Consider the following 18754-nt stretch of genomic DNA (forward strand, 5'->3'; position numbering starts at 1 on the left):
TGGCAATAATAGCGCCGGAATTACAGCCCAATTTGTGATGAGGCCCAATATGTTTATGTTATTTGTTATTTGTCAGAGGTATGCAATATGTACTTGTTAACATGAGTCCTGTAGTAGGTTTTGTCTTATTGTGGTAAATTCGGGATTTGGTGGTATTTTCTTACCGTGATATTTGGTGGTAAACTGGGGGTAAACTGGTCTTACGAGATGGTTTAGCATTACTTTATTTTGGTGATAATATAATATTAGCTTGTGTTGGTGGTAATTTTAGTGTAGTGGTATCTTACTTATTTTTGTGGTATAGTTGTGAGCATTTTTTTTATACTACAACCCCATCATTAAACAAACCTTTCCTCTCTACTAGAATGTCTTTTGGTCGCCTGTAGAGAACCCCCAAACCTATCTCACTTCAGAGAACCCAATGGGCCTCATTCCGAGCCATGCCGGTAAGTATCGGTACTTTCCGGCATGGCGTAAAGTACGACACCGGGCTGGTGCAAGACTCCAAATTTCGGCCCATTCCGAGCTTGCGGACACGCGCTTTGCGCCATGCCGGAAAAGGACCGAGCGGCCTGCCGCAAAACGCCCCGAAAAACCCCTACCGGCATGCTGCGACACGTAAACAACAACACCGCCCTGTAAGCTGTAGCGTCAGTGCATAACGGTAACAGTAATTTACGGAGACCGTAAATTACGGTCACCGCAAAAAAGAAAAGGAAACGGAAATTATGACATCGCACAGGAACGGGAAGGAGAGCGGCAGCCATCTTTAAAAACACAATCCATTGCCATCCTCAGCCGCCAGCACCCTTGTGAGGTAACTAAAGTCGGGAACAGGACCAGGCACCTCACAACATGCCCAAAGCACCCAAAAGGGCGGCGGATCGCATTCGCAAGCAGAGATTCTGCCCCGAGGAACTCCAGGCCATGGTCAACTTCCTGGCAGAGCATGCCGATGTTGTCTTCAGCAGCGACATGCGGAGGGAGTCCACCCTCCGCAAGAAGAACATCTGGGCAGAACTTGCACAGAGGGTGAGCGCTGTAGGCAACACCCCCCGCACCCCCAGGGACTGCCGCAAGCGGTGGGATGACCTGCGGGTGCGGGGCCTCCTCTCCAGCAACCGCAGCCAGGCCCTGCAGACGGGAGGTGGACCAAGTACCGCAGTCCAACTTGAGCCGTGGGAGGAGACCTGTGTGGCTCTCATTGGCACTGAATCCATTGAGGGCGTGGGAACCATGGAGTGTGGGGGAACGACTTCTGCAGAAGGAGGTGAGTGTCCACAGTGTACACTGGCAATGTCCATTGCATGATGAAAACTGACCCAGGGGCCATCCAAGGCACCCTCTCGTGTTGCCCTCCCCCCATCCAACAAATTCTGAGGCAAGTGCCGCCTAACGATGGTCCAAGTGCGAGTACATAACGCACCTCAACCATAGTGCATTGACTTGCACAGCCCATCATGCACACTGTCAGCATGTTAGGCATTGTACTAGCCAAAATGTACATAACCAGGGCACAATGAGTCACTCCCAAACATGCGTATATGTCATTACCATGCACATGTACCACTGCCATAGCTACCCCCAAAACAGACCAAACCTAAAATGACCGAAATGTCCATGCAGCCATGTATGCAAATAGGACATTGCACATTCACTAATGTTGTCCCTCTCTTCTACCCCCACAGGCACTGACCATGACAGCACAGAGCCCCAATCCAGCCGGCCAAGCACCTCCACGGGTAGTGGCAGGGTCAGGCCAAAGCCTGCACAAAAAACAACCACCCCCCTGCCTACGGAAAGTCCACTGGAAGCTGCCAGACCACCATCCCACACAGAATCGGCGGCAGCAACTATGCCAACCCCTAGCTCGGCACAGTCGAGCGTCTCAGGGGAGGCTGCTGGTACCGCGCCTGATGAGTGTGAGCACAGCCCGTCACCCATCTGGGGGGCCTTGTTGGAGGACGGCCAAGACACAGTGCACAGCCCGGAGCCATGCATCGTAACACTGGCCTCATGCAGTGACTCTGGGGATGCCCCTTCACCTGTGCACAGTCCAGAACTCGACCCGCAGGGTTATGACGCCGATCTCCCCAGTCCACCCATACCGCCCCCTGCAGAGCATGCTGGACCAAGTGGATCTTCCGATGGTTTCCCATCTTTTGGCGGGCAGCGATTGCATCAGTTGACGGACCTCATACAAAACTACATTGAGGACAACCACCAGGCAAGGGCAGAATTGCATGAAGAACTCAGTCAAATGCGGCAGTCCCTCACCGAGTGCACCACCAAATTGTGTGACTCTTTGACAGACAGCACGACCCGGCTATGTCATGTCCTTGGCCGCATAGCGAATGCCCTTGAGGCAGGCCATTCACATTCCGAGCCACAGCAGGAGGACACACCCACAAATAGTGAGGCCACGCAAGGCAGCATGGAGAGACGCAATCGGCGTTCCATGCGTCAGTGGGATATGCCTCCCCCAGACAAGGGGAGCAAGAAACATTAGGCATTCCTGCCACATGTGGGCTTCACATCCTACATGGGACGACTGCTCTGGAGTTGGGGGGAGGGGGGAGGGGGGTGATGGTTTGTTCTGGAGTTGGGGGGAAGGGGGAGGGGGTGATGGTTTGTTCTGGAGTTGGGGGGAGGTGAGGGTGAGGGGCTGATGCTGATGTATGCACTATTTTGTTTTCCTCACAATACACAATTGGTGTTGCAAACTTCAACCATTGTGGACATTCATCATTGCACATTTGTTCATTGACTACTGCCAGTGCATGGTGTACAAGTATACACAAGTCCAGTGCCCTGTGTGCCTATGTCATGACACCCTCTACTGACTTTTGTCCTGGAGATCTTGTCCACTGTAAGTACAGAGCATTACATGTCCCTCAAGTGCACTGCCTCAATGAACCTTTGTTGCCACTTCACCCTCCGCCTTCACCGCATCGTCCTGTGGTTGTAGCAGTACCATGTCAGGGGTGATAGCCGCTCATGTAGGGATGCACTTTTTGTCCATCTGCACATATGACATGGGCTCATTCGACACCAGATATCAGTGGATGGGTCAACCACCAGTCCTGCTTCGCCGACACATATGTGCTTCACGCAAGCCAGGTGACTGCTTCATCTACACGCATGCATGGGTATGGCCATTGTCTGGTTGCCCCATGGGCCTGTTCAGGGGGTTAATGACAGCGGTCATGTGGCTTGGTGTCAAGGGACAGCCAACAACAGCTGCATGTGTAGCCAAATGAGGTGAGTGTGTGGACTGTCATGGTGGAGAACAGTACTTGGCTGTCATGGCAGGGTTTCAATGATGGCCATCTGCACATGTCCATAGATGTATTGCGCACGATCATGGACACAAATATGTGTCCGATGCAATGGAATGCAGTGGGGGGTTGCGTCTACATGATGGTCCGTGAACGATGGTGTGGACATCTTGGGGTACATGTTCCTTTGTTGCATGCTGCTGTCCTGATGTCGGATCAATGTGGTGCGTGGTGCTGTGTACTGTGTAAAATCATATTTGGGTGTGATGGCTGTAGTCTGTGGATCATGGTCATCATCCTGCTCTGATCCAGTCTATGGTGATTCCCAACACTCCTATGGGTGTGCCATGCCGGTGACGTGATGTCGTACCCCTGCTGCCCTCCGTTAATTCCACTCCCAGGGATGGGTCTCCAATGTGGTGCCAAGCTGGGGGATGCCACATTTTGCATGTTCAGTGTGTCTTCCGATATGCGCTTACGGTTGTGGTGTCCGCCAATGAGTGGTGCTGGTGTAGTGTGATTAGCCCTTGTCAGTTGGTGGAGATATAGTGTGTTGTGTGTGCCTTATTCTAGCAAAGTGGGAATCTGTTCGTATGTGCCATTGCACTGGTTCTGTGGCAGGTTTGTTGTCGGGTGAACACCGTATGGTGGCTTCATCATTTCAACCCAGTTGGTTCATGCAGGCACCCACCCCATGGCACCAGTGCACTTGCATGACACAGTCAGACGACTCAACCGCCAGCCAGGCAGGTCATCCTGCATGTTGGACAATGTGGTGCGGTAGCGTGGTGAACTGCTGGCCCTTTGAGTCATGTGTAGTTGTTTGGTGTCGGGCCCACCATGTGTGCGGTTCTTGGTAGCGTTGGATTCCATCTGCACATAGGGGGAGTGGTATTGTTTGCAGTTGCTGTCCGCCACCTGCATGCCATGCTGGTCCACATACGACCTGTGGGTGCTGTCAGGGGCACCATTGTCATTTGGCATGCCTCCATTTGCATTACGTCCAGCTTTACTGTTGTGTATCTCATGGGTGGTCCATGTTGGGGATTGGTAGGCCCTTGTGTGCTTGGGGAGGTGTAACAGCACCTGTATATGTGGCCGCCTAATGGACGGTTGTGACATGCCACTGTGTACTGGTAGGTGCCTGTGGCATGGGTGTAGGGCACAGGCAACACCGTCACTTGTGCCAGGTTGGCACTGTACATTTGTATGGTGCTCGCTTTTCTTGTGTCTGTGGCGCAATATGGTGGTGACGGTGTCACAGTCTAGGTGGTCAGGGGTGTCTATCTGGTAGGACTTCTCCTTGAGTGGCCGGACATGCTGCGTGTGCATGGGGGCTGCTGGGGTGGTAACGGAGGCTGCACTGGTGCTGCATGCAGGGCCTGTCTCCCCCTCCTTCTACCCCTGTGTCTCCTCAGTGGGGGGGTGGTGTTGTTGCAGGGGTTTGTGTGGTTGTGGCCTTTCTTGTTCTATTGGTGTCATCTTGGTGTGGGAGGGGGGTGGTGTGTGGGTGTGTTCCTTTTCTGCTGTGGCAGACTCCTGGCCTCCATCTGTGTTGCATGTGTGCACCTGTGGCTCTGGGACCCACTGCTCAGGGTTCTTTACTCCTTCTCTGAGATGCCTGTATGTACTCCATGCCGGTAAGGTACTTTATGGGCTTGAGGAGGCTGTAATTTACGTGTGCTCCTTACTTGTGATCTGCTCCGGTTTACGCCATGCCGTTAATTTCGGCATGGTGGGGCGCACACGCGACCCAAGACCGATAATTACGGCATTGTAGTTTACGGTGCGGTAATTAACGGTCTGAGGGGTTAGAATAGCATGGAGCGGAAACCATGCCGGTAAATCATTACCGGCATTGTTTTTACCTTACCTCCATGCTCGGAATGACCCCCAATGAGTTCATTTAGAACGCCACCTATGGTTTGTGGCTGGTATGACTTGCTCGTGTACATCCATTAATCTATGTGTCTCATCTGACACTGCCTTCTTTTCAGCATGCAAAGAAGGAATCACTCACAACACTTACACAAACCTTCCTACCTTGCAGGTATTTATTCATTTTCCTTACTTGTTATTTTAGCAGTGGTAAATTAGCAAATGCTTTACTGCTTCTGGTATAAACATCAAACCCTTGTGATTCCCCTGCATAGAAAAGATTCACAGACGCATGAATGACACCAAGATCCCAGTCTTTGTTTTTTTTTTTACACTCTGTATTATTATAACAATTATAAACAGAAATACATCTTACCACATGATATAACAGCATCGCCTACAAAATAGAAAAGAGAACAGAAAACAAACAGGCACATTGCAAAAAAACAAATTTGGTGTTCAGCATTTTAAACATAGAGAAATATGAACATGCAGTATTCTTTTTTTTTTTTTACTCCCTGCACTGCCAACAAATGATGTCATCCCATTCATTTTTTTTCCTCACTTGACACTAACTCACCCAGGACAGTGAAGTCCAAAACTCTCATTGTCAGGATTTTCTCAGTACGACCTTGCCTCTTTGCAAACCCAGTGCCAAGAACTCCTTTGCATGTATGGGGAGCTGCTGGCTGTTAAGTTTGTAGCTAGCGCTCACACCCACATGGGGTCCAGCAGCATTTATTATGTAGCACTGTCTTTCTCTCTGTCCCAGCACGATCTGAATGCTTCCCCCTGGTTATTCCTTAAGAAACCTCCTCCTGCCTATCACCGCTAGGTCACTCCTCTATTGACGTGGATCATCCACGTACAATCCCTACCAATCAGAATAAAAGAATGTGCTGCATTATTTCTTCGCCTGTTTAGAACAATGAAGACTTCAGCCCCGCAAAATAACTGTTTCATTTTCCTTTCCTGCTGGTGTATATTTCTGATCTCCACAACAAAACAAAAAACGCTCATATGAACTGAGTGTGCATCTCTTCATGGAAAATAAAGTGAATTTCAAACTGTGCATGTAAAAACATAGAATGCATTTCATTGTGCACAAAAACTGCATTAATAATGTTGGAGGAGTTGAAATTAATATATTAGTAATGCAGTTAGTACAAGGTTAATTAGTTATTTATTTCTAATGCAGTTCGCACACATGAAAACATCCAATTCATAAAAATGTGCACCTCTTCATTTTAAAATGACAGCACACTGTGATAAATCGTTTTTTTTTACTAAATGCTCTGAAAAATGTGCCTGCTGCCTGTTACTGAAAACTGCTGTGCACCTATTGTGCGTCTATTTTGAAACGGCTCCATTTAAATATTGCATACTGCCCACAGACTAATTGCTTTTAAAAATAATGCCTGCAGTTTGAAAAACTGGGCCTGGCTGCATTTCCATACTGCATACTGCATACTGGCAGTAAAATCCCCATATATATCCTTACAGTCCATATAAGGTGGAGAGTGGTGAACACAGGGGAGACTTCAACTGATCTGCCGTCAGTTCTCTGTTGGAACATTGAGGCTCGCCGCCCTACGAAGTCTGGAGCAGTTTTGGTGTTGTGCTATGGACTTTTCCCTTGGAGGACGTCTTAACCGGTGACACCCAGCCTGCCTGGCCCAAACGGAGGAAGTAGGAGGTTTATCCTGTCGAAGGAGGCTCCGCCCCCTCTGCCGAGTGACGTCTACCCAGCCTCTACATATACCTACATCTCGGCGAACCCGCACCGTGCACCGCAAAGAAATGACGAGTACTCTGTGCTGCCTGCCATTAGCTCTCTGTTGGATCTGCCATCAGTTCTCTGTTGGAACATTGAGGCTCGCCGCCCTACGAAGTCTGGAGCAGCTTTGGTTTTGTGCTATGGACTTTTCCCTTGGTGGACGTCTTAACTGGTGACACCCAACCTGCCTGGCCCCGAACGGAGGAAGTAGGAGGTGACTGTGTGCCCCCATTGTTGTTTTATAGGAGCCTATTGAAGCTTTGTGTCCCCATTGTTAGAACTCTAGTGGGCAATTTAGTAACTCGTGTGCCTAAATACCTCCTTTTCATTTTTTTTTTGTTGCTAAGGTTTATCCTGTCGAAGGAGGCTCTGCCTCCTCTTCCGAGTGACGTCTCCCCAGCCTCTACATATACCTACATCTCGGCGCACCCGCGCCACGCACCGCAAGTACTGTTTGCTGTTCGCGGATCGCTGGGTGTCTTGCCATTAGTCTGCTGGGTGGTACAAGTTTCCTTGGGTGGTAAGCCTTGGACACGCCTGGGCCATTGGGACAGGCTCACGCCTGTAGAGGCTAGTAACAAGGAAACCGGCAGCGGTGAGAGTTTGTGAATACCGCCTCCTTGTCCTCCGGTGTTCTCTATTGCATTGAGTGTTGGCATCTTATAGACGGAATGAATGTATAATTATTGCAAAGGTTGGCAAAGATATATGGTACAGCGGGCTAGCACGGTGTGGAGCGCCGTTAAGCTTTGATGTTGGAGGGACTATTGTGCACCTTTTTTTCCCCTTAGGAGACTGCGGGCTTTATGCCTTTGATCCTGGGGGTTTTGGTGCTTAAAACAAACGGTGTACTGAAAGTGTCAGTTAGCAACTGTTAGCGTCCTGAGGTGTTTTGATTTGTCTGGCTGGGACAGCTACCATGGGGAAATAATTCTCTTCAACTAACAGTAATTTGTATGGTATGAGCATTTGTTGACATTGTGCTGTTCATTTGCCACGCCTGTCTGGTGTGTTGTAAATAGTTATCTATCTTCATTACTGAGTTTGTGGTACTCTGTCTTATTTTGCTCACCCCTCATTTATATTTCACATTCAGATATAGTAGCCTTTTATCAAGCTTGTGAGTGAGGGGAGGTGGTTTTCTCGTTTAAGTGATACTACGTGGCTGTTGGGGAAGGTTGAGTCTTTTTCCCTTTTTTGCTCTCTTATGCATTAATGGTGTATCCGCATTAGTTTCTACCTATTAGAGGCTACTCCAGGTGTTGATCATGAGCCGCGCCTTGAGAAGCGGCAGTAAGTCAGGTATTCCACCGAAGGCCCCTGTGAAGCATGTAGGGAGTAAATCGCATAACAGCACCCTACCCTTGTTACCTTCTAACAAAAAGTCTTTACTATCTATGTCAATCTTATCTGATGAGCTGGCTGTTGGGCCAGATCATGAAGGGGTAGCTGATGGTCTTAAAGTGGAAGAGTCAGCTTCTCAAAAGGAGGTTCCCACAACTGTCCCCCCACCAGATCTAAACCTGCCAACCTTTTCTGTCCAAGAAGCCAACGAAAATGACGGGGAGGTGGTTGGTGAGGCTTCCCGTGTTCACGACATAAACTGTACCCCAATGCACGAACATGAAGGCTTCCCCCATGTCTCAGATACTTCGATGCTGGCGCCTACAATTATGAGCGAATTGGGCAAACGAGTGCGGCTTTCATTGGGCCCCTCTTCACCGGCCCCTAGGTCTTTTCCCTCTCGGGAACAAGTTCATTTCCATCTTCCTGATGAAAAAAGCTGTAAAAAGCTCTGTGACCATGGAAGGGATCTTCCAGCCACACCAGTGAGGGGCTTGGGAGGGGGACCGTCATCTGGATATAACAACTTTCATGTTGACGATGCTCATTCATCTGGGACTTTTCTTCCACTTGGACTGGACGCCTTTTCCCTGGGGAATGATGACGTCGATCATTCTGCCCCTAAAGGAGAAGTGCAGTCATCTTCAACTCCGGAGGATTTTTCCTCCGGTACTCTTCCAAATGATTCCTTTAATTTCCCAGTAATTTTGCGTATACTTAACCTTTTGGACAAGGGCCACGAGCTAACCCACTGTTCATTAAGGGAAATGCAGGGCTCCCTTGCCTTTATGAAAGAAAAGATGGCTAGATTGGAAGGCTTTATTCTGGCGGAAAACAATCTAAAGCCTACTACTTTGCTCAATTTGAAAAAATGTTGGCTAGTGTTGCTTCCACCATGCAACTTGCTCCGCCCAGTAGTCCCTCACGATCGCAAGGTTCTCAAATGGAAAATGGGAACTTAAACGCCTATTTGCCACAAAGATCATACTCGCAAGCACTGCAAGGAGATAATAGGGCTGGTTTAGAGCTCTGTGACTCTGAGGCCATCGATTTGATGGAAGTAGCCAAACTCCACCATGATCGTCTTCTACAGGTAGAACAATTACTTTTTAAGATGGCTGCGAAGTACCAATCTTTAGATCCCACAGTTTACCCATGCGGAGGAACAGAGTTTGCCAACAGGATTGGCCACACACCAGATAGTCCCACAGCTTTGACGGATATCATCGATGGTCAGACTACACTTCCAGTCGTGGCTCCTCCATTGCCATGCGAGCTAGAGGAGGCACAAGCATCGCAAGAGGGAAGGCATTTTATCTCTCGCAAGGTAAGGAAGTCCTTCCTCAGAGCACAAAAACGCTTAAATCTCACCAAGGCCATGCAGAAGAAAGTGGCAAAAAAAGCAACCTCGGTCACTTGTCCCCAGGTGCAAACAGATGCCAGTTCAACATCAAGTACCAATATAGGTGCAAATCAGGATGATCTGGCATTGGATCTGTGTGATCTTAATGAGGAAAGAAAAAAACATCTCCAGATTAAAGCTCTGAAAAGTGGTAATGTGCAGGTTTCTACCCATACTACCCATAGGGTACCATCTGCCAAGTCACAACCTCTGCTTCACTGCTTCTTTCCCAACATTGAAACTAAAAAAGTGGTTACCCGGGTGACTGTAGAAACGAAATGGGTAACCTCTTCACAATTGGCGAGTCTGCTCCCACCCTCTGCACCGAACCCTGCAGGCCAGGTCGTCGAGCCAGTAGTACAGGCAACTGCCTTACTGGAAAGTGAAGAGCAGGAGGTGTCTGATTCTAGTCTAGCGGATGCGCAGGCATTATTGGCCCGCCGCGGATTGTCCCTATTGAGGAAGTCTCAGCTCGTAAGACCCTCTTTCATGTCCTTTTTCGGAAACTCCAAAGGACATGAAACTAATACTCGGTTGGGTCAGTAATTCGGACATCAATGGCCCAGCACGGATCAATAGGTCCTTCTTGATGAATTTATTTTTTCAGATTCCTGCACTAAGAAATCTATCGTCAAAGGACCTAGATTGGGTAAAATTACCGACCCACAACAACTATAGAGTGTTCTGTAGAGTCCAATCGCAGATAATAACTAAAATGATTTTGGACTTTACTGATGACTTTGAGTCTCTTGGCCTTGCTCCATGTCTGTTTGCGGACATGGAGAGTGCTTGGGCATTTCTGGACTTCGTACCAACTCCCCAAATAGAATGTGCTGAAGGTCCAGTACTTGCCCCTTTCGAGTCTCATGCCAACCAATTATCTTTACAATTGGCCTCGCTTACGCAAGCTTTAAGTGGCCTATCTTGGTTGGATCCTTTAATTAAAGTGGTGTATGCATGAAGACTGCCACCTTGGAATCATAACTGGCCAGTATTACAGTCGCCTCCTGGAATTGTTGTGGTGTGAGCAATCTCAGGCACAAACCCGACATTTTATTGCTACAGGAAACGATGGCACTAGATAACTTCGTGCTAGACGGATATACAGGTTTTAGTGTTCTGGCACGACGTGCTCAATCAGGCCGCCCATCTGGTGGTATTGCTATCCTTATTAACAGTGACCTGAAAGTGGCGCCACGTCTTCTAGATAAATCTGAGTCATGTATATTGGTGGAATTGATTTTAAATCACTGTAAAGTTCCCGCACTGCTCTTGTTGTCTATTTATTGTGTCCCTGGATTCGGTCCTAGAAGAATTAAATCGAATTTTAGGCCATGCTTCTCTTTCTTGCCCCAATCATGAAATTGTGATTGGAGGCGACCTGAACTCGTACTTGGAACTGAATGGTACCGCTCGGCCCTCTTTTCACTCTTCACCATATGTCCAACAAGCTTTCCAGAGAGGAAATCGATGGGTAAACTTCCTTGAAGCATCGGGTATTTACCCGATCCAACTTGCAACACACTCTATCAAAACCTCTTGGCAGCGCAGAACTGCATCGTCTCTCATTGATTACTTGTTTGCATCAAGAGTATGTTCTGGTTTGCTCGACCCCGTCTCAGTTCTGGATTTGGGAGTGAGCGACCATCGTATGCTGTTTACCCGCCTACATTTGGGGATTGATGCATATGAATCTTCGGTTTCCGCCGTCATGGTGGAAAGCGACAGGCATACCCTATCTGTCAAATGGCACCCATCCATCTGCCGGAAATTGGTGTTCCTGGTGAATAGGGACCTCCTAGTGATCCACGACGACCACCTATCTGTGGGTAACGTGGAAAAAATCAATGAAATAAATCTGACGATGATTCGTACGCATCTGGTTAGTGTAGCTAAGGATTCCCTGGTGACGAATTTATTGCAGATTGCTCACCCACATCTGGCAGTGGTTGCAAAACTCAAAACCCAATAAATAGCGAGCTTCGTAAGTTAAGATGCATGTTTATTAGCTTGGCAAATTATATAATAGAAAAAAACTTTATTGTTGCTCGTTTCAAGCAGCAGTTGAAGATGCTTCGCCAGGCTGCTCACAACCTTGCCAATCAACGCATGATTGCCTTGCTATGTAAAAACAAAACCAGGGATCTATGGTCTATCTTAAGAAATCCCACAGGCAAGGTAGACAAACGTATGGTGGCAACCATCTCTGGTTTTGAATGGAAGCAGTTTTTCCTTCAAAAATATGATCTGCCAGTTTTTCATAGAAAGCCAGAGTTAGTTAACCTGCAGTTGAAGTTTCCCTGTGTCTGCCCTTGGGAAATTAAATAATATGGGCAATCTCTCAGCTAAAATTTTCAAAAGCGGCCGGGCCTGATGGGTTGCCACCTTGTGTCTTCAAGGATGACCCCAATTTTTGGGTCAGTTACCTGCTTGCTCGTTATCAGCTAATATACCAATCTGGCAAAATTCCTGAGTCATGGCTGATGGCAATTGTAATTCCAATTCACGAAAAGGGCGCATTAAGCGACCCTGCAAATTTCAGGCCAATTGCCTTTATAGATACAGCAGCAAAAATGTTCGCATGGCTTGTCTTGTGTGACTTGGAAGCCCATGTCAGTGCCTCTAGTATTCTTTCGAAAGCGCAAGTCGGCTTTCGTCGGGCAATGGGCATGCAGTTAAATGCGTCGATTCTTGCCCACCTTCTCTCAGCAGCACGCACAAAGTCAAATGTTACGATCTATATGGCATCGTTAGATTTATCAGCTGCATTTGACAATGTCATACGTGACCGTCTCTGGCAGAAGATGTTGTCCTATGGCATCCCTGATGAGCTGGTGGCAATAATAGAGGCTCTCCATCAAAATACATCATATAGGGTCCGTATCAACTCAGACGGTCTGTTATCCGACAACATCCCGATGAGAATTGGTGTGAAGCAGGGCTGCAATCTGGCTGCGGTATTATTTAATCTATACCTGGCCGACATCGAGAAAATTTGGCAGGGAACTAACACCTTTCCAGTATCCTTGGGCAAGCTGCGTCTCCACTGGTTAGCATTCGCCGATGATGTCATCCTTTTTGAGAAGGTACCCTTCGGGCTTCAAAACAAATTAAACATTTTTCATGATTACTGTGCATTGAATAATATGTCAATCAATCCAGCCAAATCTCATTAATAGTCTTTACAACTAAGAAGAAAATGCCCAGGTTCAATTATGTCGTAAATTCACATCCAATCATGATAAGAGAAGAGATTATTTATCTGGGTTACCATATATCAAGTGGTATGTCTGTCGGTGAGTGGCACACAGTGTTGAACACTAAGCTTAATTATCTGTCTGCCCAGATGCTAATTATTTTTTCTAGGTATTGCAGATATTCTCTTATGCCCCTGCTTCACTATTACACTTTGAAAGTAGAGTCTATCTTACTTTACTCCTTGGATGCATGTTTGTTGAAGATGGGGCCTTCATTAAATCTTTTGCAAGGCAAATTGTGGAAAAGGGTCTTAGGCTTACCTGGTTACTTACCTAATGCTATAATCTTACATGAATTGGGATTATATCCCTTGGCAGATAAATATGATTTGCGTATGGTAAATTCATATGGTAAAATGATTTTGCCTTCAGACAATTCTCTTTATGAGGATTTTAGGTCAATGCTTTTAGAAGAGCGTCCAGCATCTATCATCAAATTCAAATCACAAATATCCGCCATATTAAGATCTTTGAATATGTTGCAGCAGGATTTAATTGACTCTCTGGGGAAAGCCAAAACTAGATTCTTCAAGAATGCATGGGCCCATAATTCAGACTTGATTTCCGGTTACTCTTCATTCAGTACCTATGCAACATTCAGGCATGCAGTTTCTCCTCGTTTGCCCTATGTTCTATGCTTCCCTGACAAAAATGCAAGAAGGACTTATATGAGATTCTATCTGGATCTTATCCACATGGGTTCTCGTACAGGCATTGGTCTGGTTACAGGTACTTGGGGCAGTGGGATTGCTGCCGGTTTTGTCTAATCCCTGGTGAGCTTGAAACTTTAAAACACTTGCTTATGCATTGCATCCACTTTGAACAACAAAGGCGACGCTGCTTGGGACCCCTTCTAGTCTCGAATTCTACTTTTGAATGCCACTTAGTTTGGTTGCGTTGCATGTGGGGTCATTCTAATTCTATCATGCTAGCAACGGTCAGACTTGTGATGATGATTGAGGAGCACCTTTCGCCATTAAACAAATCTATGTTTATTGGGAAGGCATCAGATGGCCTATTGATACTTAAATAGCATCACACCATCAATTGGAACACACTTGGCATCGGACAGTCTGGTTTATGTGTGGAGTGGTATTTCTTTGTTTAATTGATGCCCATGGGGTGATAGGTTTTGGAATGCATGAGAAATTGTATTAGATTGATGAGTGTTTTCTTTTAGGAAGCGTTGAAATTTAAATTTTGCTTCACATTGTAAAACACCTAAATGTGTGTTTAATGAATTTTGTTTTTTGTGTATTATATGTTTTGTTGTATAATGGGTTTTTATCATGTTCTACAATGTGTTTCATACAAAGAACGTTTTGATTGTTATGAATTTTGTTGATGATTATTTTTTGTAAAGGTGTAAATTAATTTTTACAAAAAAAAAAAAAAAAAAATTAAAAGAAGGGGAATGATGTTGTAGAATAGTGTGATTTGTATGGGGACCTTGAACGTTAAAGTGCTAAATTCTCCCCAGAAGTGATCTATGTTGGGAAGAGAGTCAAGCATTTTGGCCTTGATATCTAATTAATTCAAAAAACTGAATTCAAGAAAGGGGCGGAAAGTCAAATATGAGGGAATGGAATAGGTAACGCTCTGTAGATGAGCAGGAGTAGGGATACTGATAAAGTCATTAGGCTTTGTGGTCCACCAACTATAGAAAGGAACAGATTGTCGCTTGCAGGCTGTGAAAGTGAGGATTGATACGTCCAATGTGACCCTTTGTTCCCTCTGCCCACTAAACCAGTATCAAGGCCATTTTTGTCAGGAAGCACAGCGATTCCTTGGGGAATGAACAAGGGGAGTGATGATTTGTGGGGGGATCTTAACATGTTGGCTGACCCATTAAAGAATTGACACTCACTGAGGGAGGGTGCAACCCATCCAATGTATGGATTCACATATAATAATGCCACAAACACCCAAACATATAATATGATTGATATATGGAGAACCAATCATCCCAACCAGTGATTTTACAACTTTTATTCCCCACCACAGAAAACATACTTACATATAGATTATATTGTTATGGAGGTAGAACATGTTCATAACAATAAAGAGGCAGATATACAGGGGGGTTGCCTGGTCAGACCATGACATGTGCACAAAATCCATTGACTTGAGTCAAAGACCGTTGTTGGATAGGCATAGAGTTTGCAATGACTTTTTTTGGGAAGCAATTAAGAATGAAATAATGAAATATTTCAAGGTAAACGACACAGGTGACATATTGATACATATGGTTTGGGAAGCAGCGAAGGCCACTTTTAGAGGCCTACTAATCTGAAGGATCAGCTGCCAAAAAAGCCAGACTTCTACGTGAATTGGAACTTAAGCTTAAAAAAAGGGCAAGAGAAGAAGTTATATGGGGATCCCAAGGCCACTCAGAGGATATGCTTCAAGAAGTGTCAGATCTGAGACAAGAACTCAGAGGCTTCAGAAGGGCCCTCCTATAACTTAAGTATCTAAAACAGAGATTTCACAAGAAGGGAGAAAAGGTTCACTCCTTGTTGGTGGCCCAGCTTTGGGGGCGTAGAGCATATGGGGCTGTGCAGGAAATAGGGATCCAGTCCGGTAACATAGCCTCACACCCAGGGACAGAGCCAAAATGGTTTGGGCAGTTTTATGGCAGTTCATATGCTAAAAGCAGGGAACAGAATGAGTTAGAAGTGAATTCCTACCTTGACGCTCTGCCGCTGCCGAGGCTATCTAGTGAAGCCTTCATAGAAATGGATGCTCCATTTGAGACATCTGAAATACTCTGAGCTGAGAGTGGGATCAGCACCGGGCCCAGGTGGGTTCACAACAACGTTCTATAAAAGGCATGGGACAGAGCTAGAGCTGTTCTTGAGTAAGCTTTTCAACAGTATTTCAGAGGGTGGGGGAATCCCAGAATAATTTATGCAGGAAAGAAACATGGTTATTACAGAAAAGGGAAGAGGCAAATTGATATGTGGATCATATTGTCTGATATCTTCATAGAACATGGATGCTAAAATATACACAAGTGTTCTAGCTGAAAGATTGGGGATATTTTTGCCAAAACGAATACACTCGGACCAAGTTCGCTTTGTCAGAGACAGAAAGGGATCAGACAATATTCGGAAGACCCTGAACCTAATGGTCAGTGTAGGAGTTAAAGATAGGGACCACATTTTGGTGTCCCTGAATGCAGAGAAGGCATTTGACTAGGTTGAATTGTCTTTCTTGAAAGTGGTCCTCCAAAAGTTTGGTTTGAAGTCCAGATGGTTCATGGAAGTTATGGCTTTATATCAGAACCCAGTTGCACTGGTGACGGTCAATGGGATTTCTTCAGAGAAGTTCCCCCTTGGTAGGGGAACAAGGCAGGGATGCCCTCTTTCCCCTCTAATCTTTCCTCCTACACTGGGACCTCTGGTGGAAATGATTCAAAGGGAGAAGGCCATACAAGTATTGGCAAGGTACAGGGAGGAAAGTAAGCTAGCCCTCTTTTCCGATGACATCCTATCTTACATAACATACCCATCCTCCTCTCTCCAAGCCTTAATTGATTTGATAGAAAAGTACAGTTCTCTGTCTGCCTTTCAGATGATCTTTCATTTGTCAGCGGTACCCCTCATGGCGGAATGCACGTGAGATCTGTTACGTTATATCGCAGGTAATTGGTTCCAGGTGCAGAACGAAGCACTACAATATTTGGAAACTCATATTAAACAAGATCCAACTGGTCTGTGTCGAGCAATTTACCCTGCTATGGGACAGAATAAAAAAAAAAAAAGATTTGATGAGGTGAATGGGTACATTCATGTCCAGGGCAGGTTATCTTACTACATTAAAGCTGAATGTTTTGCCAAGGCTGTTATTCAAATTTCAGGCTCTCCCGGTAGAAGTGCCACCTGTATTTTTTGAGGAAGCTAAAAGGATCTTCTTGAATTTTGATTGGGGGGAAAGGTTGAATATAACATATATCACTCTGATATTGCTCCAGGATGAAGGCAGAGTGGTTCTCCCAGATATGTATGAATATTACAGAGCAGTGCAATTTCGGGTACTCCTAGACCACTTAAGGGAAAGTAATGACAAATAATAGGTGACACTTGAGAATGGTCTATTGTCCCCAGTAACGGTAGATGAATGGCTGTGAGTACCCTTTAGGAATCTGTCTGCCAGAGTACAGAATAACCCTATCCTGGCACCGATGTGGCATTTGTGAGGAACTAAAAAGCACTGAAAGGTGTGACAATCTGGCCAGCCCCCTGAGATGTCTGAGAGCCCCCTATCAGGGATAAAGTTCAGGAACCACTCAGATATCAACAATACTAAAAGTAAGGACTGGTGAAAGCAGGCCAATTGTGGCGGGAATTTGAAATTCTTAGACAAAGTGTACTTAGATCAGGCACTACATGGAGAACCCATGTCACCATTTATGTACCTACAATTAAAGGGGTTCCTGATGGATTGGTGTTGGGAGGGAGTATTAAATCGACTATTGACAACATATGAGCATGTTTTGGATACAGAGGTAGGCTCTAGGGGCCTCATCTCCAAATTATACAACTCATTATACTTTGAGGTACAGGGAGTCCTACCCGGGTTACGCTCTTATGAGCAAGGGATATAGGTATATCAGCGGAAAGCGATCCTTGGCTGGCCATCTATTGAAAGGTATGCTCATCTGCAATTGCAATGCACTATTCTATTTTATTTATTGAGATTTTGTTTGGTGCTTATAGAACTGAATAATGTTTCAAAGTGCCACATGGATAAAGGGGAAATGAACAGGGGAAAAATAACAACAGAAGCACAATAAAATACAGTCATGGTCCTACTAGGCCTTGTGTCATTTGGGCATGCAAGTGCAGTGAGGAGATGTTCAGGAGCTGAGTAGTGGTGGGGGGGGCGAATGGCAAGTGCTAGTGGAGGGGCCGGTAGTGAAGCCAAGGGAGAGAACCTTAGGCTAAATGTTAAAACAGGCAACTCCCAAGAGTGGGATGCCCAGCTGCCAAGCAGGGGCCTGCAAGTGCAGTGCAGTGGAGGGGGGGTGCTGGTATCGACTTGGAAGGAAGGCCTGGAATCCTGTGATTCATGAGGATAAGGTCACAGTAGTCGGTTGATTTGCAGGGAAGGGAAAGAGGGAAGGATGTACAGAACAGCAGAGTTTTGAGCAGGTTCCAGAACTTGTGGAGGTCCGTCTCAATTCTGAGAGGGACAGAGAGGCTATTCCAAAAAGAAGCACCAACCGAGTAGAGAGACCTGCCCCCCCCCCAACTCTCTGCTTGGAGAAGCATTTGACAGTCAAAGAATTGGAGTTAGAGAAGTCCTTGTGGAGGATGCATAGGGTCTTCAGTTTGATCCTTGCAGCCAACGGGAGCCAGTGGAGAGATTGTAGGGCTGGAGAAATATTGTCTCTGGACTTGGGGCCAAGGATAAGTCTTGCAGCCCCATTTTCTGGATTAGCTGGAGGGGGCTCAGAGAGAAAAGATGGAGATTGAAAAAGAGGCTGTTGCAGTAGTCCAACCCGGAGAGGACCAGAGCTCTGGAGACATTGAGGTTCTGGGGGAAGGTGAGCAAAGGAAGAATGTCGCTGATTAGGTGGAGCTGGAAATGGGACTTCTTAGTAATATCCATGATATGAGGGATGAAGGAGCAAGCAGAGTCAGAGATGACCGGTAGGTTTTTGGCCTTAGGATGGTGGAGGTAGAGGACCCAAAGTGGGTGGGCAAAGGGTAGTAGGAATTAGGGCACAGGTGTCCCAGTCAGAAGGATCTCTGTATTACTGGCAGTAAGGCAGTGATAATTTTCTGGACACCATGCCTGAATGGCAGACAGAGAG

This window comes from Ambystoma mexicanum, chromosome 7q (genome assembly GCF_040938575.1).
Source record: "Ambystoma mexicanum isolate Mex_15411 chromosome 7q, UKY_AmexF1_1, whole genome shotgun sequence".
NCBI lineage: Eukaryota > Metazoa > Chordata > Amphibia > Caudata > Ambystomatidae > Ambystoma > Ambystoma mexicanum.